Genomic DNA, 23,509 nt, shown 5'->3' on the forward strand with positions numbered 1-23,509 from the left:
CTCCTGGAAACGCGGGCTGCCCCAGCGCCCTGACCCCAAGGCGGACAGGCAGTTCCGGGCGCGCAGAGGCGCCTGGAACGTGGTGATGCCTAGAGCCATTGCTTGGGTACCATGGAGCCGGGCTCCCCGCTGGCTTCGGCGCAGCTGTTGCCAAAACCTAACGAGTGGGGAAAGGCAGGATAGTCAGGTATTTGGGGTCACCGCTGGAGTTTGAAAAGCTTTCTACCACCTTGGTGTGGTTACACGTTTGTTCCCGAGGACGCTTATCCTAAAATGCCAGTTCCTCCCCTCCTCCCACCCCAGGCAGCGAAGAATATCGTAAAGGCTTAGAGGAACGGGGAACAGTCACCAACAGCATTCATATACATTTGGAGAGCTCGGTTCTCCAAACCTTTTAACATCAGGATCCGTGATTTGGGAGCAGGTAGCTTTTGCTTGAGACAATTTCTTCTCATCTTGTTGATAAACAAACCACACAGCCATCCAGAACGCAGCAGAAAAATACAAGTGTAACTTTTCAGCTTCAACTGTCTTGGAGGGTTGCAGTCAGGAGCCAACGTTGTTTGCCAACTTAATGTGTGATGTATTTGCATGGAAAAAGTAAATATTGTCTTGCTTCGAGATGCCTTTAAGTGACCGAAAATATTAAATAAAACCTTCCACTCGGAGAAAGCCTTCTGTCAGAGATATCCATCGGCGTTCAGCTTTGGCTTGATTTAGAGAGCGGTGTTGGGCTTAACTGTGGATGAATCTTCAATCTGCTTGGCTAATAAGCAGCTCTGATCGCTGTTCAGCTCTCCGTGGTCCTCTGTGGTACCAAAGAGGGGCTGTTTGCTGGGGCTGAGGCTGTTTCCTCTTAGCCGAAGCCCTGGAGCCTGTTCTCCAAAGTGCACAGTCCCCTTGGACTTGAAAATTGCAGTTTTTATCTCGATTTTGTTTCTGAACGGGGTGGAGGGGTGGGGGTGGTCAGAGTTTGCCTGGATGTGCTGCTAAGTGAAGATGAGAAATCTCCCAGAGAGGCTGCCTGCCTAATGCTTTGGAAGGGAACATGGTGAACCCCGGCTTCCCCCTCCGCTAGCAACAGAAGAGCTGGTGCCTGTCTCTGGGGGGCCCCGTCCTGGCTGGGAAGGTATACCATCCCTGAAACCTGGTGCTGGCCCGGTTCCGAGTCTGCCCCCAGGTCTCAGCTGGGCAGCTCATTCTGACAGGTGCTGCTACGGCGGAAACCCCACTGCTGCCACCAGGTCCTTGCAAGCACATATAAGCCTTTCTCTGATCCCCACCAGGGACATAAAGAGACAACAGTTGATAACTCTATATTTAGCACCAGTTAGGAGAGCTGGAAGGAAAAAAAAAAAAAAAAGAAGGCTGAAATTCCTGAAAGATACTTAGCTGCCTACTGTTGGTTGAAAGGTTCAGAGGAATTAGCTAGAGCATCCTTCAGGGCTGGTTGGATTTTCTGGTTAATTTCTGGCGTGGTTTCCCAACCCATTTGACTGAGGCTCCAGGAGAGGGGCTGAAAGAGTTCAGAGGCGAGGAAGGACACACTCTCTTCCCCCATCACACACAGGGGCTGTCTGCTTTATGCCCCCCTCCCCCCTCCTGCGTGGGTCGCTGCCATGGTAAAGAGTGTGGTGGGTGTACTTCTTTGAGCCTTGCAAGTGCTTAAACATATGGAACTGTACTTGGTAAGAGTCAGCACAAATCCCCCAGCTTAGCGACTAGGGGGCCCCCATTATTCAAGCCACTTTTGTGCACGCTATGGCTTTGCAAATTAGCAGCGCTGTTCCAGTGCCTGCTGGGGAAAATGGACGTGCCTTGCTCCATTGACCCATTGTGCTCGGGGTCTAATAAAATCAGGGTGGGTGGGGAACGCCCGACAGAGGGTCCTTGTGAGTGGCAGAGCCTGCTAGTCTGATGGGAGGGTGGGCGGGGGAGACTTTGGCTTCAAGGCAGAGATGCTCTTAGCCGTGCCTGGCACCTTGGCGTGGCATGTGGTGTATTTCTTTCTCTTTACAATAGTGATTTTTGGGGGGGTTGCCTGTGTGTGGTGTTGCTCTTTGGAGAGGTGGCCTTGGGGATGACGGCGAGTGGTATGCCAGTGCTGTCGCGCCCCCCACCCCCTCCAGTGATTTAATGGCTGTACCGTGGAGGTTCCCAGAGTAAATCATTTCATTCTGCCTTCCTTACCCCCGCCTGCCACCGGATGCAGGGAACTTGGGAGGCATGAGGCTTCTGTATGAGCTGCGATGCTTGAAGCCAACAATAAGGGAAGTGGTTGCCATGGTCCAAAGGAGCACAAGAAACCCCTCATTTGTTGACGTGAAATCTGAGAGGGTGGTCTCTGGGCCGGTAGAGCTCTTGCAGGGGCCTTGTGCCTGGATGTACGTGCACTCTCCCCCACCCCCCATTGTGTGTGGCTGTGCACCTCCTTTTTTTTTTTTCTCCTGGCTCTAAAATTGAATGGGGATGGAGAGAGTGCATTTCCCTTTGAAGCTATGGGATTCAGCAGATGAATCACCTCCCATCACCATAGGGAGATGGAGGCACCCTGGCACCTGAGGCAGCAACATGGGGTGGTAGTGGTCCCACCAAGTCTTTCCAGAGTAAATGGTTGGACTTGGAGAGCAAGAAGTGTTCTGGAGCATCTCCTCCAACAACCCTCTCTGCAAATGGCAAAGGAGACTCAGGCATGGAAAGTGACTTGCTCAGGGTCACACAGTGAATTGGTGACAGATCGGGGCTCATGGCTCCTGTAATTTCTCTCTCTTTTTTTTTAAACTCCTCACCCAGGACTTTTCCACCCTACACAGAGGAGCCTTTCTGGTCAAGGAGTTCTACTTTCTGGTCCTTCAGAGGACTGTGACTCCATTTAAGGAGCCAAAGGTCATGAAAATGACAGCTGCTGGGGGTGGCCAAAATAGCAAATGTCAACTCAAAAGGCAGGTAGCAAATCATCACAATGAGAGTGGTGATGGTGGTGGTGGTGGTGGTGGTGATATTGATGATGATGGTGGTGATGGTGATGATGGTGATGGGATGATGATGGTGGTGATGGTGATGATGTTGGTGATGATGGTGATGAGGACAGTGATGGTGATGATGGTGATGGGATGGTGATGACAGTGATGGTGATGGGATGATGATGATGGTGATGATGACGGTGATGGGATGATGTTGGTGATGATGGTGATAATGGTGATGGTGATAATGGTGATAGTGATTGGTGATGATGGTAATGGTAATGGTGATGGTAATGATGATGATGGTGATGGAATGATGTTGGTGATGATGGTGATGACAGTGATGGCGATGATGGTGATGGGATGATAATGATGGTAGTGATGACGGTGATGGTGGTGATGGAGATGATGACATTGGTGATGATGGTGATGATGACAGTGATGGCGATGGTGATGGGATGATGATGGTAATGATGATGGTAATGATGACGATGTTGGTGATGATGGTGATGGTGACAGTGATGGTAATGGTGGTGATGGGATGATAATGATGGTGGTGGTGATGGTGATGATGGTGATGATGGTGATGGGATGATAATGATGGTGATGATGATGGTGATGGTGATGATGTTGGTGATGATGGTGATGATGGTGATGGTGATGATGGTAATGGGATGGTAATGATGGTAATGATGACGGTCATGGTGATGATGGTGATGGGATGGTGATGGTGGTGATGGAGATGATGACATTGGTGATGATGGTGATGATGACAGTGATGGTGATGATGTTGGTGATGATGGTGATGATGGTAATAGTAATGATAATGGTGATGGCGATGGTGATGATGGTGATGATGGTGATGGTGATGGAATGATGGGGTGATGATGGATTCACCTGCTTCTGAAGTTGCTGCCTGTGTTGCAGGGACCATCTCAGACTTTTCCTCATCTAAACAGTGTGAAATACTGTAATACAGGGTAAATGAACACCCTCATTATTCATAGTTTACAGATGAGGATATATTGAGGTCCAGAGATGCCAAGTAACTTGCCCGAGGTCACACAGGGTCAGGATTCCAGCCCAGGCACTGGTTTGTGCTTTATCCACCTCCTCACACAGCCAGATTTGCCTCCACAACCTTGCACGGAACTGTATGGACAAACTCGACCCACATTCCAAGGTGGTGGGTGGTTATTTCACTTTTTTTCTGCTCTGTCTCTGCAACAAATACACCTATTAATTCAAGCTAAGGTTTCCAGCCATAGAAATGAAACAGATTGGCATCAGCTCTGCAGGCAACTAGGAATCCTTTGAGTTCTGTGCCCTCAAGGGATTAGACAGTTACATTAAAGGGTGAGACTTTGGCAGACAGACACCCCCAACCTCTCCATTTTGTCTCCTGCCCTGGTTCTTCTAGTTCAGTGTAGCTGAGAATCAGAAACACTGCAACTAGCTCCGATCTACACTTACTGTGCATCCTAAGCCCTCTGCTGATTTTACTTCATCGAGTCCTCAATGGCCCGCATGGGCTCAGGACTTGTGCTTGCCCCACTTTACAGATGAGGAAATGAGGCCCAGAGAGGTGCCTTGACCTATCAAGGTCACACAGCCACAAAAGGATGGGCCAAGGATGTGAAAGCACAGTGTATCTGTCTCAGAGTCACTACCTTCTCTGTGTTTGCAAACACTGAGTTTTGTGGGCAACTTATTGGATTTTGAGACTAATTTGGGCCCAGGGGATTCAGGGATGTGTTTTGAGTTGGAAACAGAGCTCAGTCTTTTTTGAGAAACCCATTTGTTGGGAATTCTGGTGCCTTTAAAGACAGCTCCCTTGCTTAGGAGCCGAGGGAGTACATTGGCAAGGCAGGGTGTGGCACTTTTTTTAGTCCCAAATACTGTTTTGAAAATACTTGATATTTTCTAGCATTTCTAGAATGTTTGTTTTTAAACTGTTGTTGTTAAGTTGCTCAGTTGTGTCCAACTCTTTGTGACCCCATGAACTGCAGCCCTCCGGGTTTCCCTGTCCTTCACCATCTCCCAGAGCTTGCCCAAACTCATGTCCATTGAGTCGGTGATGCCATCCACACATCTCATCCTCTGTCATTCCCTTCTCCTTCTAAACTCCTTTTTAAAGTAGTTTTGCATCTTATAATTTAGCAGTACTTATTTTATTAAAATTAAAAATATTTTACTGAAGTATAGTTGATTTACAGTGTTGTTTTAGATGTACAGCACAGTGATTTAGTCATACATATATATTCTTTTTCAGATTCTTCCCCTTATAGGTTATTAAAAAAATATTGTTCCCTGTGCTATACAAGAACCTGTAGGTCCTTGTTGGTTATCTATTTTATATATAGTAGTATGCATATATTAACTTCATACTCTTAATTTATCCTTTATCCCTTCCCCTTTGGTAACCATAAAGTTTGTTTTCTGAGTCTATAGGTCTATTTCTGTTTTGTAAATTAGTGCATTTCTATCATCTTGTTAGATTTCACAAGTAAGCTATATTATGTGATTTCTGTGTTTCTCTGTCTGGCTTACTCCATTTAGTGTGACCATCTCTAGATCCATCCAGGACTTGGTGTTTTGGTAAATCGAGCCCGTGTGGAAGGCTTCAGGCTGCCTTTGGGCCACATCTGGCCTGAGGGCATCTCTTCTTAGTTGCCAGCATAAAAGTGGGCGATGTCAGTATCTCCATCCACGTTTCTGGCTTCTTTCAAGAAATTGGGAGATCTGAATGTTGCCCCTTCTGGCCCCCTGACCTCTCCAAGACTCAGTTTCCCCATCTGTAGAATAAGCCCTGTCTTAGTCCGTCCTGGCTGTGATAACAAAATACCACTCCCTAGGTGGGTTATAAACAACAGATATTTACTTATAATTCTTGACAGTTCTGGAGGTTGGGAAGTCCAAGGTCATGGCACCAGCGTAGTTACAGTCTGATGAGCACCCTCTTCCTGGTTCATAGATGCCCGTCTTCTCACTTTATCTTCACTTGGTAGAAGGGGCGAGGGAGCTCTCTGAGGTCTCTCTCTTTTAAAAATATATGATTTTTTTTTTGCTGCATTGGGTCTTAGTTGCAGTACATGAGCTCTTCGTTGCCGTGTGCCAGGGTTCTCCTGTTGTGGAGCATGGGCTCCACAGCCCACAAACTCAGTAGTCGTGGCATGCCGGCTTTCCAATTGTGGCGCTAAGACTTGGTTGCCCCATGGCATATGGGATCTTAGTTCCCCAACCAGGGATCGAACCCCTACCCCCTGCATTGTAAGGTGGATTCTTAACCCCTGGACCACTAGGGAAGTCCCTGGGGTCTCTTATAAAGGCACTAATCCCATCATGAGGCTCCATCCTCATGATCTCATTCACCAAAGGCTCCCTTCCTACCGTCATCACGCTGGGGGTTGCATTTCCATGTATGAAGTCTGGAGGGACACAAGCGTTCAGACTACAGCGGGCCTTGAACTCTTCTGCTGATCTTGGTACAAGGTTGGGAGACACTAACAGGGAGACTGATGGAGGGGTGTCCTTCAGGGGTGGGGGGAAGACAGGCAGGCAGGGAGGGACTGATGGGCTCTTTGCTGCAACAGTCAAACCTGTGAAGAGAAGAATAAGGCTGCCTACCAAGTGGTTTCTCACTCCATGATTTCGCTGGATTCTTGGGCCTCCCCCCAGGGTTCAGATGTATTCCCAGATGGGGAAGGGGCACCGAGACTCAGAGGAACTCAGGGACTCACTGAGGACCACACAGCCTGTGAGTAGCAGGGTGGGGTCTCCTCTCCAAAGTGCCTGACTCCTGTCTCCGCTCTCCCTAAGGTACCTCCATGGCTTGGAGTTTTGCCTCAGTTTCCCCACCTTCAGACTTAGGTGCCTGTGACCTCAGGGGCTTACATTCTAGGGCAGGTGTGGTGTGACTGAGCAACGGACAAGAAGCCAGCAAATCCATAACCAGGAACGTCTCGGACAGTAGTTTATGCTCCTTGTATTCAGTACAAAGCAATGCAATGTGGAGAGTATGGGTGGTCCAGGAAGACTTCTTGGAGAAGGTGGCATTTTTCTTATCTGAGACGTAATGGACTGGAATGAGCCAACCTGGAGAATGGTGACAGAGGCAGGAGGAATTCGACTCTCTGAAAGGTTCTTTGTGCGGTGCCTCGCCCGCATCAAGTGATCAAGAAGGCCATTGACCACTTGAGCTCAATCATTCATTCAACAGACATTAATCGGTGCTCAGCACTGGGGACACAGCAGGGAGCAGAAAAGACACCCCCAGCCCCCCACTCTGAGGAGCCATCATTCAGGCAGAATAAGACAATAATAAACAATGGGCAGATACATAATTTAATGTCAGGTGGTGATAGCCCCACTGGGAGAAATAAAGCAGGGCCTCTTGTCACTTTTATTCTCCATCCAGGTGTGTGTTTGGCATCTTCCTGGCAACTCAGGGCAGGAGGGACCCCTGATGCTCACTCTCTGCCAAGGGAAGATGGGAAAGAAGCCCAGGTTCTTTGGAGTTGAATTCTGTCATCTTCTCTTGCTCAGCCTGCCTTGGGGCCACAGTTGGGGTGCACTGAACTCCCCTCCCTGACACCTGACTCCTGAACTGATCAATTCCCTCTCCTTATGTTTCGGCCCCAAAATAGTTACATTAAAAAAAAAATCAATAGAGTCCAATTGGATTTGCTGTATTTTATTACTGAAGGTGATGGAGACTCTAGAATTGCCCAGCGCTTCTGAGCCCTGGCTGTTTTGCAGTGTTAACCTAAATTAATCTGTTGGGGGACCTCACTCATCATGGCTGTGCTTCAGAGCCCAGGATTCAGTGCCTAGGAAGGGTGACTCAGAAAATACCGCATCTCTAATGTCTGCCTGTGCTTGGAATGCCTCCCACCAGGGCTCTTAATGCACTGGAGCAAATGGACACATAAAAATACTGCTGTGGCTGCAGCCTGAAGCTCGCGGGGCTCACTCCGTGTGGCTGGCAGAGGGTCCTGGCTTTCTTTCCAGAACTATGGAGTGGTGGAGGGGCCCTGCCTGTTCTCCAGGCTCTCGGAACCCGTGGCTCCCTTTGTTTGCCTGGTTCTCTCCGTGCTGTGCACTGTGGATGGATTTATATCTTTGGTTTGCTATGTTTTTCTCTGTAACTGTGCCATCTGCCTCTGCAAGCTCTCCTGGGTGAGCTGAGGGGGCCAGGTGAGCGTGGACGGGGGCACCTGGGCAGAGTGCTGAGGATGCTTTGGCAAAGGGGTGGAAGGGGTGGCCAGGTGGGAGGGGACTCTGCTCTCCCTGAGTCTGTTCCAAAGACTGTGCAGGAGGGAGTGGAAGGGGAGGGGCACGGTGTAGATGAAAAATGTTTTCCCAAAAAAAGTTGTTTTTAGGGTGGCATTGCAGTGGAACTTTTCCAGGCCATTGGAGAGCCGCTGGCTGCCTCTGGGCCATATCTGGTCTGCAGGCTTCTCTTGTTCGTTACTGGCATTTAAAAAGTGGAAGATGTCAATATCCAGGTTTCCGGCTTCTCTCAAGAAATTGGAAGATCTCGGAGCACTGGTCTGGCTCCTTGACCTCTCTGAGTCTCAGTTTCCCCATCTGTAAAATGGACCTGTGTCCCCTGTGCTGATCTTCAAAACCTCACCCCGGTTCTCTTCCTTCCTCCATTCTGCCTTTGTTCATTGACACATGTTTTCCTGTGCACCTGCACTGTGATAGGCCTTATACTTGGAGCTGGTGATGTGGCAGGTACAAGGCAGGCAAAGATCCCTATCCTCATGGGGTTAGCATTAAGGCACAGGGAAATAGACACTGAAATAGCTAAATAACTAAGATATGCTGTTTGTTAAATGGTTGTTAATGGTTTTGGAGAAACATGAAGTGAGGAAGTGGAGAGGGAGCGCTGGGGAGAGATGTTTTGTAATTTTAAATAGCAGGATTAGGAAGGTGACTTTGAGTAAAGACCTAAGGAGGTGAGGCACCCAAGTGTTCCAGGCAGAGGGAACAGCCGGTGCAAAGGCTCTGAGGTGGGAAGGTGCCTGGCAGGTTCAAGGACAGAAAGGAGGCCACTGAGGCTGGGCTGAGTAGTAGATGAGATTATAGGGACCAGAACCTGGTAAGGACTGTGGCTTTTGCCTTGAATGAGTGAGTCTGGAATTACTGGCAGGTTTGAGCAGAGGAGAACGGTGCTTTGAGTCACAGGAACCAGAAGCAGGGAGAGCCCCGAGGGGCTGTTGTAATAGTCCAGAGATGTTGGTGGCTTGGATCAAAGTGGTAGCTAGAGAGGAGGTGAGAAGTGGTGAGATTTGGGCTGTAGTTTGAAACTTGCCCTATGGGATATGCTGATTGATAGACACATTTATTGGGAGCCAATTATATACCTACCCCTGTACTTAGAATAGGGGCCAAATCAATATATATATATATAAATACTTATTTATTTATGGCTGCACTGGATCTTTGTTGCTGTGCACGGGCTTTCTCTAGTTGTGGTGTGCAGGCTTCTCCTTTTGGTGGCATCTCTTGCGGAGCGCAGGCTCCAGGGCATGATGACTTCCGTAGTTGTGGCACGCGGGCTTAGTTGCTCCATGGCCTGTGGGATCTTCCTGGACTGGGGATCGAACCGGTGCCCCCTGCATTGGCAGGTGGATTCTTAACCACTAGGCCACCAGAGAAGTTCCTCAAATCAATGTATGCTAACGGTGGACTTAACAAACCGAACTTAACATCTATCTGTAAGTGGGGTTTTTGTCTTTTATGCATTCTTCCCAGCGGCCCTGGGGAGAAGGTTGGGATGGATGAGCCTGTGTTTCCGCATCTGTCAGACAGACATAAAGACACATCATTAACGAGGATAAAGTTAAGAAGATCCTATGAGACGATAGATGGAAATGCTTCTTAGCACGTCACGTGCTAAGTGCTCAATAGCTGGGGGCAGTTATTAATAATGTTGGTAGGACAGTTGAGGAAACCAGTATTCAGATGTACTATTTGCCCCTGGAAATTGGAGGTGGAGGTCAGATTTGAGCTGTGAACCTATCAGCTTTAGTGTGGGGTTCATTTTTCTTGCTGGAACCACTGATATTCTAAGAAAAAAGTTTCTCCTGAGTTCCTGATGTGATCGGCACCGTTTGTTATTGTTAGCATGCCACTGCAGGTGTACTTGCTCTATTTAGTAGGTGTGCGGCGGAAAAGTTGTGTGTCAATCAAATTTTATTTTCTTCATCCAATTTCACAACAGTTGAGAGATGTGTAAATTCCATCTGACCCTGTGCTGGCCTTGGCTCCTGTCTCATTGCTTGTTATTTTCTGTACCCATTAAACTGGGCATCACCAGGCTAGGATCCATAGACCAAATCCGGCCCTCGATCTGTTTATTGTGTAAATAAAGTTTTATTGCACCAAGCCTGTTTGTTTACTTACTATCTATGGTTGCTTTCTCACAATAAAGGCACGGTTGAGTAGTTGTGACAGAGATCATATGGCTTGCAGAGCCTAAATAAATTGCCTACTATCTGGCCCTTTTAAAGACAAAGTTTGCCTTAAATGTTCAAGCAGGGAATGCTCTGTAAATGTGTGTTTATAGCACTCTATGGTCAAAACAAGTATCCCCATTTAATATCTAAAAGATTATCCAGCTTGTTTGAATAAGAAGAATTGTGGGTTTGGTATCTCTTGGTTAAAAAAGAAAAACATATTGACCGAGAGTTGCCATCAATTTAGTAATGCTTTTGAACGACTAGGTTTTGGTAATTACAGTAGCATTTATGTAACATTTTAAAAATAGCAGCACATGTGTGTGGGAGATATTTTTTACCCTGCAGGCAAAGCTTGATGGCTCATGGCTCAGAAGACCCCTTGTAGGGATGCTGCTGGGGGGAGCTAGTATTAAAGGAACCTGCTGCTGCTGCTAAATCGCTTCAGTCGTGTCCGACTCTGTGCGACCCCATAGATGGCAGCCCACCAGGCTCCCCCGTCCCTGGGATTCTCCAGGCAAGAACACTGGAGTGGGTTGCCATTGCCTTCTCCAATATATGAAAGTGAAAAGTGAAAGTGAAAGTCCAACTCTTAGCGACCCCATGGACTGCAGCCCACCAGGCTCCTCCATCCATGGGATTTTCCAGGCAAGAGTACTGGAGTGGGGTGCCATTGCCTTCTCCGTAAAGGAACCTACTGGTTAGTTATTTTATACTCAGAATGACTCCGATCAATGGATCTCGTTTATGACCTTGTGTTTTTTCATATTTGGTTGTTTTAAAGATTAACATAGCCTTTTCTTTTTTATCTGTGACACCGAGGTCTGTGATATTTTAAGTTTCGAAATTTAAGATTTTAGGTGCACTCATGGAGATGATGTGTCAAATGCAGGAGTATGCCAGTGTATTAAATCTGGATTATCATAGTTGCAAAGTCCAAAGTTGGGAATTTTTATACTAGTCCCTGAAGGTGGGAAGCTTAAGAACTTTCCAAACAAAATCTTTCTCAAAAATCAAACCCAGAAAACAGAACCACTGGACTTAACAAAAATCGCTCTTTGAATCCCTGTGTTCATCTAATTCTTTGATGGCAAAGCTGACTATCGGCTTTCCTCCAACCAGCAAAAGTCAAATGTCTCTTTCTTAATTGTCCCAGCAAGAATCTCAGGACTGACTTTTTACGTTTACTAACATGGGTTGTGTGCTGACCTCTCAACCAGGAACTGTGGCTGTGGGGATGGAATCCTTCATCTGATCAGCCACCCTTAAGTCAGAAGCTTATCTCGGGAGCCAGAATTGGAAGGAACTTGCCAGAGAGGTAGGCAGGAAATTATTTCCCAAAAGAAAATCTGGGTGCTTTCACCAGAAGGAAGAAAATTTACTCTGACAGGCTACCAAGTGAGGTGGAGACATTCCCTCCCCACCCCCGGCCCTACATCCACCGCCCCGCCCTCCCCGCCCTGCCCCAGGTCGGGAGAGCGCTCATGTTTGGATTGATACCTCTGGTGCTCTTCCCTCAAGGAGTCAGCACTTCCCCCTCCCGCCCTTTGTGGGCTCTCTTCTGACTGCTCCTGAATCTCCTGGGGCTTCTATTTTGTGCATGTGACCTCTGAAACCCCAGTCCAGTGATCTCACACATATCTTAGTTGCTTTGGTTGAAAACACAGACTATTTGGAATGTAACCTGCTAATATATATGAAAAGAGAACTGAATCTTTGACCCAGCAATCTCACTGCTGGGAAACCTATGCTTTCTAGAAATAAAAGCACCCCTGGTAAGATTGTATGCTCATGGATATTTATAGCAACATTGTCTGTAATGGTGAAATAGAGAAAAAAAAAAACCCTTGATTGTTCATCAATAAAGTAATTCTGGACTAAATAGTGGTATTTATGTGCTTGGACCACTATGTAGCTATTAAAAAGAATGGATTGGGCCTCCGTTGTCCTGGAGGGATGACCAGGGCTTATTGTCAAGGAGAAAAGTGAACAGCAGGGTAACTTAGCCTGTGCATGCCATTTTAATAAAAACAACGGACCCAAAGCTTCCTGTGTGTATAAAATAGCTATATTTAGATGGTGCTTTCTATATGGCAGTCATAGTTCTAATATGTCTACATGTATCAACTCATATTCTCAACAAGCCAGGGAGGTGTGTGGATATTATTATTATATCCATTTAAAAATTATTTTTAATTGAAAGATAATTGCTTTACAATATTGTGTTGCTTTCTGCCATACATCAATATGAATATGCCATAGGTATACATACGTCCCCTCCCTCTTGAACCTCCCTCCGACTTTCTACCCCATCCCACCCCTCTAGGCTGTCACATAGCCCTTGTTTGAGTCCCTTGAATCATATAGCAAATTCCCACTGGCTGTTTTATATATGGTGGTATATATATTTTAATGTTACTCTCTCAGTTGGTCCCACCCTCTCCTGTCCCTGCTGTATCCGTAAGTCTGTTCTCTCATCTGAGTCTCTATTTGTTGTTGTTGTTGAGTCAGTAAGTCATGTCTGACTCTTGCAACCCCATGGACTGTAGCCTGTCAGCCTCTTCGGCCCATGGGATTTCCCAGGCAAGGATACTGGAGTGGGTTGCCATTTCCTTCTCTAGTGGATCTTCCTGACCCAGGGATCAAACCCACATCTGCATTGCAGGTGAATTCTTTACTGATAAACCACTGTGGAAGCCCCCTCTCTATTCCTGCTCTGCAAATAGGTTCATCAGTACCATTTTGCTAGATTCCATGTATATGTGTTAGTACATGATATTTGTTTTTCTCTAACTTACTTCACTCTATAAAACAGGCTCTGGATTCATCCACCTCACTAGAAGACTCAAATTTGTTCCTTTTTATGGCTGAGTAATATTCTATTGTATATATATACCACAACTTTTCCATTCATCTGTCAGTAGACATCTAGGTTGCTTCCATGTAAATAGCAGCCTGGCTCTTTTTTCTTAGGGTTTCTGGGTCCCCACTGGGGCTGGTGAGATTGCCTTATTTGGGACCTCCTGAAGTTGCTGCTCTGCTTTGCTGGTGCTGGGGGCTAAGTTGCATGGGACTCAGGCAACCCAGGAGGGATGCTGCTTGGTGTTTCACTGAGGAAATAAAGCCGGGCTGTGGTGTGATGGGTACATTTATTGAAAATGGGCTCATCAGTGAGAGACAGAGAATTAAAATAGTGATGACATGAGAATTACCTGGCAGTCAGTGGTTAGGACTTGGTGTTTTCACTGCCAGGTCCCAGGTTTGCTCCCTGGTAGTGTAACTAAGATCCCATAAGCTGTGTGGCTTGGTTAAAAAAAAAAAAGTGTTGGCTTAAAAAGTAAGAGTTTATTTCCCAAGTCAGATTTTGGAGCTTGGTAGCCCAGGACTGTAGGTTGGCTCTGTTCTGTGAAAGCCTCATGGACCCTTTCTCCTTCTACCATTTCAAGGTTGAGGTCTTTGCCCTCATGGCCCAAAATGGCAGCTACAGGTACAGCCATCTCATCTTCATTCCAGGCACCAGGATGGGGGTGCAGATAAAGAAAGGGTAAAGGATTTGTATCAATTGTCTTTTACAGAAGAGTCCTAGAAGCAGCCCCAAGATGCTTCTACTTATATCCTGTTGGTTATGATGAGATTACATGGCCACATGTAGTTGTGAAGGAACCTAGGGAATGCAGTCTTCCTTTGAAGTTGCTGAAAATAAAAGTTCTGTTACTCTGGCAAAGGAAAAGAATGGATATTGGGGGGATAATTAGTAGCTGGGGATGACTACTTCAGCAGGAATAGCAAAGCATTTGGAGAGAAGGTATAAACAATCAGGATCTTTTATAATTGCACTGCGTGTGTGTGTTTGTGTGTCTGTGTGCAGGTTTGTGTTTGAGATTTTATTCTTCCTCCTAGGATGGGAACCTGGGAGACAGTTTTTCTGGGTGAAAGCAGTTTGGTGATTGCACAACACTGTCTCTGTCAAAACTGTGAAAATGGTTTTAAAAAATGTGACAGATAGGCCCCAAGTCCCCTTTATGTAATTTTCTTCCCAAAGGTAACTGCTCTGTTTATCAGTTTTTTGTGTATTTTTTCCCTGTAGGAATATATATAATTTCTTCCCCAGTATCCATGTATGTATAGAACTATTATTTTTTTTTTCAATCACTGCCTGCTATTTTATTTCATGTCAGGGAAATATCAAGGTATATTTAGTGATTTTCTTCTGCCTCAGGGCTCCCCTGGTAGCTCAGATGGTAAAAAATCTGCCTGCAATGCGGGAGACCTGGGTTTGGAAGTTCTCCTGGAGGAGGGCATAGCAACCCACTCCAGTATTCTTGCCTGGAGAATTCAATGACTAGAGGAGCCTGGCAGACTACAATCCATGGGATCACAAAGAGTTGGACACAACTGAGTGACTAAGCACACAGAAAATGGAGGATTCCCCAAACATCCAAAGGAGGTTTAGAAAGATATGCAAATGTCCATCCTGTCCAGCAGAAACACTGTGCAGAAATCAGCACCCAACCTGGATCTCCAGACATTTGAGGAAAACCAGGCAGGGTGTGACTGAGTGATAGTTATTGAAAGAACTGACACCTGAAGAAGTGGAGTTAACAGAAAAACAGGAATGGTCAGGGGCTGGTTCTTAGAACCCAGGCCTCTTGCCAAGAGGTGCTTGCTTTTTGATGACAAGGACCTGACAATGCTTCCCAAGGCTCCATTCCCAGTGGTTCCAGCGATGGATGGTCCCCGAAGGACTTAGAAATGCTAGTCCCTCTACTCATGGCATTTCTCTAGATTCTGGGAGCTTCAGTCTTAGAAGAGAGCCATCTTCTGTTCCCCAGTCTGTGCCTCCATAGCACTTAACACAAACACGTTCCTTTCTAATGCAACAAGTTCTCTAGAAAGCACCATGAATTTATGATGAATTTTTAATTTCCCTATGATATTTTTTTCTCCTTCCACCTACTCCCCCATCCCACGCCCAGCCCAGTTAAAGTGTTTTTCTCTTAAATTTATGGGCTGAGCTGTTAAAAAGGTCTGTATATTTCAGGAGAAAAAAGTGCTGGAGAAGAGGGGGTCGGCCTCACCAGCTTGTACCAGCTTTGTACCAGCTTCACTTAAACAGGCTCCAGAGTGGCCTCCTCTTCCTACTTGATCAATTTGCCTGTCATCTCAGATTATTTTCTAAGGGCAACTAAATTCTGCTTCTCTTCATTACAGCATTGAGAACGATACGAGGGAGGAAGCTGCTGGAATTTCTTTTTCAAGCTTTGCCATCCTGTACGGTTTCCTAACTCTTATTCTCTGTCTTTCTTTGTGAAAGTTTTTAATAATTGTTTGAATGAGAGGATGAACTTCTTTGGCACCTCCTATCAGCTTTCTATCTCTCACTGCTTGATTATATAGTTTGCTCCTCCTTCGGCTGCTCTTACAAACTGTTTTCAAGCAGATGACTGAAATTAAGATCATAAATTGAGGTGTCAGACTGCTTGGGTTTAAATCCCAATTCTGCCACTTGCTTGTTCTGTGACTTTGGGTGAATTACTTAACCTTTCTGTGTCACAGCATGTTCATCTGTGAAAGGGGGAAAGTAGGAGCTCCTACTCTTTGGGATGTCAGGATTAAGGGAGATCTTGTGTAAGAATTCAACATAGTGCTTGAATTCACATGGGTCTGTAACAAATGTTCAGTTCAGTCGCTCAGTCATGTCTGACTCTTTGCGACCCCATGAATTGCAGCACGCCAGGTCTCCCTGTCCATCACCAACTCCCGGAGTTCACTCAAACTCACGTCCATTGAGTCGGTGATGCCATCCAGCCATCTCATCCTCTGTTGTCCCCTTCTCCTCCTGCCCCCAATCCCTCCCAGCATCAGGGTCTTTTCCAATGAGTCAACTCTTCGCATGAGGTGGCCAAAGTACTGGAGTTTCAGCTTCATCATCATTCCTTCCAAAGAACACCCAGGACTGATCTCCTTTAGAATGGTCTGGTTGGATGTCCTTGCGGTCCAAGGGACTCTCAAGAGTCTTCTCCAACACCACAGTTCAAAAGCATCAATTCTTCGGCATTCAGCTTTCTTCACAGTCCAACTCTCACATCCATACATGACCACTGGAAAAACCATAGCCTTGACTAGATGGACCTTTGTTGGCAAAGTAATGTCTCTGCTTTTCAATATGCTATCTAGGTTGGTCATAACTTTCCTTCCAAGGAGTAAGCATCTTTTAATTTCATGGCTGCAATCACCATCTGCAGTGATTTTGGAGCCCCTAAAAATAAAGTCTGACACTGTTTCCCCATCTATTTGCCATGAAGTGATGGGACCAGATGCCATGATCTTAGTTTTCTGAATGTTGAGCTTTAAGCCAATTTTTTCATTCTCCTCTTTCACTTTCATCAAGAGGCTTTTTGTTCCTCTTCACTTTCTGCCATAAGGGTGGTGTCATCTGCATATCTGAGGTGATTGATATTTCTCCTGGCAATCTTGATTCCAGCTTGTGCTTCTTCCAGTCCAGCGTTTCTCATGATGTACTCTGCATATAAGTTAAATAAGCAGGATGACAGTATACAGCCTTGACGTACTCCTTTTCCTATTTGGAACCAGCCTGTTGTTCCATGTCCAGTTTTAACTGTTGCTTCCTGACCTGCGTATTATAGGTTTCTCAAGAGTAGCCCTGGTTTAATCTTCTTCTTCAGCCATTGAGTTTTTAATTGAACACTTGCTATGTGCCTGGGTGCTCGTTTTTGTGCTTTTTTTCCCTTTTCTTCCACATTACTTCATACCAAGTCTTGTCGTATGATGGTGGTTGACTGCTATTTTGCCTTCCTCTGAGAGTAACACCCTGATTTTGTTTTGGGAAATCACTGCTTCCCAGCTTTGAGGTGAGGTTTGGTTATTGATAACTTTCTCCTCCTACTCCTCCATGGGCGTGCTAATGACTCGTGCCTGACCAACCAGAACATCTCATCTCCTAGGCTTCAAGGATTGGCTCAGGCTTGGGCACATGACCCAAGCTGGGCCAATGAGATCCAGATCTGGGATGTTTGTTGCAAGCACTGGGAGAGGGAAGCTTCCTTTTCAGTTGCAGTTGCTAAGCTGGGAGGGTGAGAGCCTAAATATATCCTGTTGCTATGTAACAAGTTTAAGCCACAAACTGATGGCTTAAAACAATCTGCATGTATCACTTCATGGTTTCTGTGGGTCAGGAATCCAGTGCAGGTTAGCTTCTGTTTCCAAATCTCTCACACGGCTGCCATTATGGTGTAGGCCAGGGCTGAGCTCTCATCTGAAGGCTTGACCATGGAAGAGTCTGCTTCTGTGCTTACATGGTTGTTGGCAGGATTCAGTTTTTGTGGGTTCTTAGACTGAGAGCCTCAGGTTTTTGACACGTGGTCCTCTCCATATAGAAGAGAGTGGCTTCACCACAGTGACTAAGTGATAGTTTCTCTGACCTAGTCACAGAAATGATCTCCCTTCTACACTGAGGTATGACAGTGATCAGAAGAAATTTACTCAGGGGAGGGGACCACACAAAAACCATAAATGCCATCAGGTGATGAATATTAGAGATCATCTTAGAAGCTACCTACCATTCTGGAACTGCATGGAAAGGAAGCATCATGTGCAATAGAACACAGTTGAGTGCAGCTCTTAGCATGCAGGCTGTTGCTGTGGACAGGTACTTCCCCACCCTGTTACTAGACAATGGTTACCGCTGGATCATTATTGGTCCTGCTCAGCCATTGGTCAGCACTGGAATTGGCCTCACCCACAACTGACCAACTGTCAAGGAGTGAGTTAGTGGTCCTGCTTGGTCATTGGTCAGTGCCACAGTGGGCCCCTCCCCCAAGCAACCAACTCTCAAGGAGTGACAGTTAGAGATCTTGCTCAGCCATTGGTCAGCACTGGAGTGGGCCCCACCCATAAGTGACCAACTGTCAAGAAATGACAGTTAATGGTCTTGCTCAGCCATTGGTCAGTGCTATATTAGGCTCCACCCATAAGTGACCAACTGTCAAGGAGTGACCGTTAGTGGTCCTGCTCCATCATTGGTCAGTGCCATAGTGGGGCCCTCCCCCAAGCAACCAACTGTCAAGGAGTGACCGTTAGTGGTCTTGCTCAGCCATTGATTGGGACCTCAGTAGACCCAGCCCACAAGCAACCAACTGTCAAGGAGTGATCCTGAGTCAGGCAATTTGGTCTATGGTTGGAGTGGTGGTCGTCAGGTGGAAAGTGAGGTAAGAGGCAGAATCCTGGGCCCCTCTGGCTTACCCGGCCTCAGGCCAGTAGGTGAGCAGGGGAAGGAGGGGGACCCAGGGAACAGGCTGGGGGCTGTGTCCTGCAGAGCTCCAGAGCCCTCGTAAGGCCTCCCACAGCTTGGGTCCAGACCTTGAGGCAGAGGTGAGCTTCCCCCTCATCCCTGCAACCTAATGGCAGTGGCTGTCTGCATAGGATGAAGTTTGTGGGAACTGGCTCCCACCGTATGGGAGGCCTGAGGGCTGGCTGGGTCCTGGGTGCCCGCTTCCTCAGCAATGACAGCTGGACAGGGTCTGGGGACTTGGCCTTGAGGGAGCCGCCGACTGAGTTCTGCCTCGTCTTAGCCCGGCCTGGACCTCAGAGGGTGAAAGTTGTGCCTTGGGACCTTACCCTTTCTTGTCAAGACAGAGAATAACATTTGTTTGGTGGAAGTTTACGTAACATCCTTACCTGACAATGGCCTGACCTCAAGAACAAAGGATCTGACACCAAGGTGTTGGCAACAACAACCATGTCCCTCCCTCCTCCTTCCTAGAAAAGGGCTTTGCTGAGGGCTTTTGGGGAGCTTGGGGATTTTTCTAAAAGATAACTTAATTGATCGGAGAAGGCAATGGCATCTCATTCCAGTACTCTTGCCTGGAAAATCCCATGGACGGAGGAGCCTGGTAGGCTGAAGTCCATGGGGTCGCTAAGAGTCGGACACGACTGAGCGACTTCACTTTCACTTTTCATGCATTGGAGAAGGAAATGGCAACCCACTCCAGTGTTCTTGCCTGGAGAATCCTAGGGACGGGGGAGCCTGGTGGACTGCTGTCTATGGGGTCACACAGAGTCAGACACGACTGAAGTGACTTAGCAGTAGCAGCAGCAGCAACTTAATTGATTTTTGTTTCAGCTGTGCTGGGTCTCTAGTTGCAGTGAGTGGGGGCAATTCTGTAGTTGTGGTGCTCGGACTTCTCACTGCCGTGGCTTCTCTTGCTGTGGAGCACGGGCTCTGGGGTGCACAGACTTCAGTAGTTGCAGTATGTGGGCTCAGTAGTTGTGGCTCCCAGGCTCTAGAGCACAGGCTTGGTAGTTGTGGCTTAGTTGCTCTGCGGCATGTGGGATCTTCCTGGACCAGGGATTGAAACCTGCACACAAGGAAGCAAGTTTGAGAGTTTTAAGTCATGAGCCACCCAGCTCCTTGCAGGGTCCTGCAGTAAACCTTTCTCTGCTCCAAGCTCCCATGTTTTGGTATTGTTTGGTCTCACTGTGTGTTGAGCACACGGATTTGCGTTTCAGTAACTCATGGGGGAAAACAAAGCCAAGAGACGGAGAGGGGGAGAGTTTTCTTATGACCCTTTTGGCGTCTCCAAAAGTAGCTGCTTCTGCCAACTTGATCTAGAACTTTCCCAGTTCAGGAACCAATACATTTTTCCTTAAGATACTTTGAGTTGGGTTTCTATCACTTGCAAGAGTCTTGATGACGTTTTGCGAAATTCCCAGATGCCCTTGCCTGGCAATGACTGCTCCTCCTTGGAAAGCCTTTACATTCTGTGTGCTTGACAAAATCTAGAAAGTGTCACATGCCTTACCTCTCCTTGAGTCTGAGCTCATGGAGGGCAGAATTGTGTGAATTTTTTTTTAACCCCCTTTCTTGCTCTACTGCAGTGGCTAGAATGCTGTCAGACACAGCAGATGCCATCTGTCAGTAATTACCAGTATGTGAGGCTCTTCCTTGCCCCCCCTCCTCCCCCTGCCAGTCAAAAGTGTCTCAGAAATGATCTCAATCTCCCTGCACCTGCCTTCGGGTTGGGACGTTGGATGTCAAAGGCAAAAACATCTCTGATGCTACCCTCCAGAGGCAGTGCACATCTGCCCACAGAAATCGCAGTGACACTGTGAATTTCATAGTGGGTGGGTTAACCTAACAGAAAGAACAAGTCATAAACAGTAGTGCTAATCAGAGGTAGTGCTTGGCCAATTCCTTAACATTTTAGGTTTTAACTGATGACTTTTATGATGACACTGTGCAAGCATTTACTGATACCAACATTATTTTTTTTTTTAATGAAAAACATTGAAAAATTGAAGTATTGTTGATTTACAATGTTTTGCCAATCTCTGCTGTGTGGCAAAGTGACTCAGTTTTACACATATAATATGTACATTCTTTATTCTTAATATTCTTTTCCATTATGGTTTATCCCAGGAGATTAAATATAGTTCCCTGTGCCATACAGTAGGATCTTGTTGTTCATCCATTCTAGATGTAATAGTTTGCATCTGCTAACCGCCAAATCCCAGGCCATCTCTCTCCCTCACCCCCTGCTCCACAAGTCTGATGTCTTTGTCTGTGAGTCTGTTACTCTTTTGCAGATTGGTTCATTTGTGCCATATTTTAGATTCCACATATGAGTGATATCATATGGTATCTGTCTTCTCTTTCTGGCTTACTTCACTTAGGATGATAATCTTTAGGTCCATCCATGTTGCTGCAAATGTCATTTCATTCTTTTTTATGACTGAGTAATATTCTGTTGTATATGTATACCTGATCTTCTTTATCCATTCATCTGTTGATGGACATTTAGGTTGCTTCCATGTTTTGGCTATTGTCAGTAATGCTGTTACCAACATTTTGTGTGTGTGTGTGTGTGATAGGATTTAAAAATTTTTTTTCTAGGTTCAGTAGAATTTTCTTGCATGTCGAGAAAGTATGATCTCCTATCTGATACCAGTGTATTAAAAAATGTGCTTTTTCCACAGATCCATGTTAATATGCTTTTCATGAGTGAAGTCAGTCCATTGCAATGACTGGGCCTTGGAGGTCACTCGGGGTCACATCCAAATGCATTTTACTCACTGGAGGCCAGCCCATAATCAAGGGAAGGGGAACTTGACTCCCCCTCATCATCAGAAGAGTGTCAAAGAATTTGCAGGCATATTTTAAAGCCATCTCAAGTGCCTTGGAGAAAAACGGCTGTAGGTAGAGGGGCCTCAGCAAGGATTAATCAATCAATTGTCTAAGGGTCATGAACCTCCAGGATCTGATGCCAAATGACCTGGAGTGGAGCTGATGTAATAATAATAGAAATAAAGTACATAATAAATGTAACATCATTGAATCATCCTGAAACCATCTCCTACCCCAGTCCTTGGAAAAATAATCTTTCTCGAAACCAGTTCCTGGTGCCAAAAAGGTTGGGGACCGCTGGAAAGGACCTGAGGCCTCTGGCCAGTGATGAGTCTGACCAGTGACGGAGTGATGGAGGGATCCAGGAAGCTTGTGCTCTGAGGGATAGGATGGAGGATGGAACTGTCCGAATCCCCAGCGGGGGGCAGTGGACCTGGTCCCCTTTCCTCTTAGTTTTTCTTGCTGTAATAATGTTCTGCTGGCCTTCCTCAGAGGTAGCAGGTGTGCTGAGCCCTTTTCTGGTGATGTGCCTTGGGAGCCTATGATTTAAACGAGGCCCCTTACAGTCTCTGGACTTGTGTGTGGTCAGCAGGCTTGGTGAGGGGTCCAACACCACAGGGCCACTAGTCACAGCCTTCTATCTTATCCTGGCTTTGGTTCCTAGATACGCTTCTCCACCTGCCCCCCTCTTTATTAATTTGCTCCTTCACTCCTTTCTAAGGGATTCATCGCGAGTTCTTTAGCATTCCAGGATGGTGCTGGTGGCTACCTTTCTCTGTGTGAGAGGCTTGAATTGGAATGTTAATTTCACCTGGGGCCCCCTCATATTGTTTCTGTGCTGAGCACACATTTAAAAGGGGAAAAATGTAATTGGCTCTTTCTTCCTGGGCTTCTTCCAGGAACCCCTGGGGGAACGAATGGGAGGTTTTAGAGTTTCTGTGACCTGCTGATTTCTCCGTGCAGCGTTCTGGAACTTCAGGTCCTGAGGCACACATGGAAGGAATCTTTGCTACCTCCTGATCCAGTGGTTATAAGCCAGCATCTCAGGGCCACAGAGAGCCAAGGGGCCGATCTATTTGGCCAGCCTAGTGCTTTAATAATTTTTGAGCCAATATTCAAGAGCTGAAAGCTTTAGTATTAAAATGGGGTTTTGGCTTCTTTTTGGAGAGCAGCAGTACCGGCTGCACTGCGTCCACATTCCCAGAGAGTGACGTGCGACTGCGGTGACATTCACCAGTTCATCTGCCAGTCCAGTCACCACACGTTTAGTTGGGCATTCGGTGTGCCAGGCACTATGGTAGGTGCTGGCGATGTAGCTCCTACTGTCGAGGAGCTTCCATTCCATCCAGAAGGCACGGCTCTTGTATGTCACCTGTCTGAGCCCTCCAGACCAGCACTGTCTAATAGAATTTTCTACCATGATAGGAACGTTCTATATCTGTGCTGTCCAATATGGTAGCCATGAGCCACACGTCTCTGTGGAATACTTGAAATGTGGCCAACTAAGGAACTGAACTTATGATTCTGTTTCATTGGAATTCCTATATACTTAAGTTTAAACAGTATTTGGCTACTGGCTGAAGTATTGGACAGTGTGGCTCTAGGGAATTAAATTTGCATCTCCCACTCATCAACTAACCCAACTCCTTCATTTAATAGTTGGGGAAACTGAGGTGCATGGGCTGTGCAAAGCCAGGATGGGAACTCAGATCTCCCTGATGGCTCACCTATGATGTCTGCTGCTGCTGCTGCTGCTAAGTCGCTTCAGTTGTGTCTGACTCTGTGCGACCCCATAGACGGCAGCCCACCAGGCTCCCCCGTCCCTGGGATTCTCCAGGCAAGAACACTGGAGTGGGTTGCCATTTCCTTCTCCAATGCATGAAAATGAAAAGTGAAAGTGAAGTCGCTCAATCGTGTCTGACTCCTAGCGACCCCAT

At 46.6% G+C, this 23,509-nt stretch overlaps 1 protein-coding gene across 1 annotated transcript in view; it reads left to right on the forward strand.

The window, feature by feature from the left end:
• Positions 1–23,509, forward strand: part of TMEM132B (transmembrane protein 132B) — a 382,194-nt gene that overhangs the window by 961 nt on the left and 357,724 nt on the right. The window lies entirely within an intron of this gene.

Source organism: Bubalus bubalis, chromosome 17 (genome assembly GCF_019923935.1).
Source record: "Bubalus bubalis isolate 160015118507 breed Murrah chromosome 17, NDDB_SH_1, whole genome shotgun sequence".
Taxonomy (NCBI): domain Eukaryota; kingdom Metazoa; phylum Chordata; class Mammalia; order Artiodactyla; family Bovidae; genus Bubalus; species Bubalus bubalis.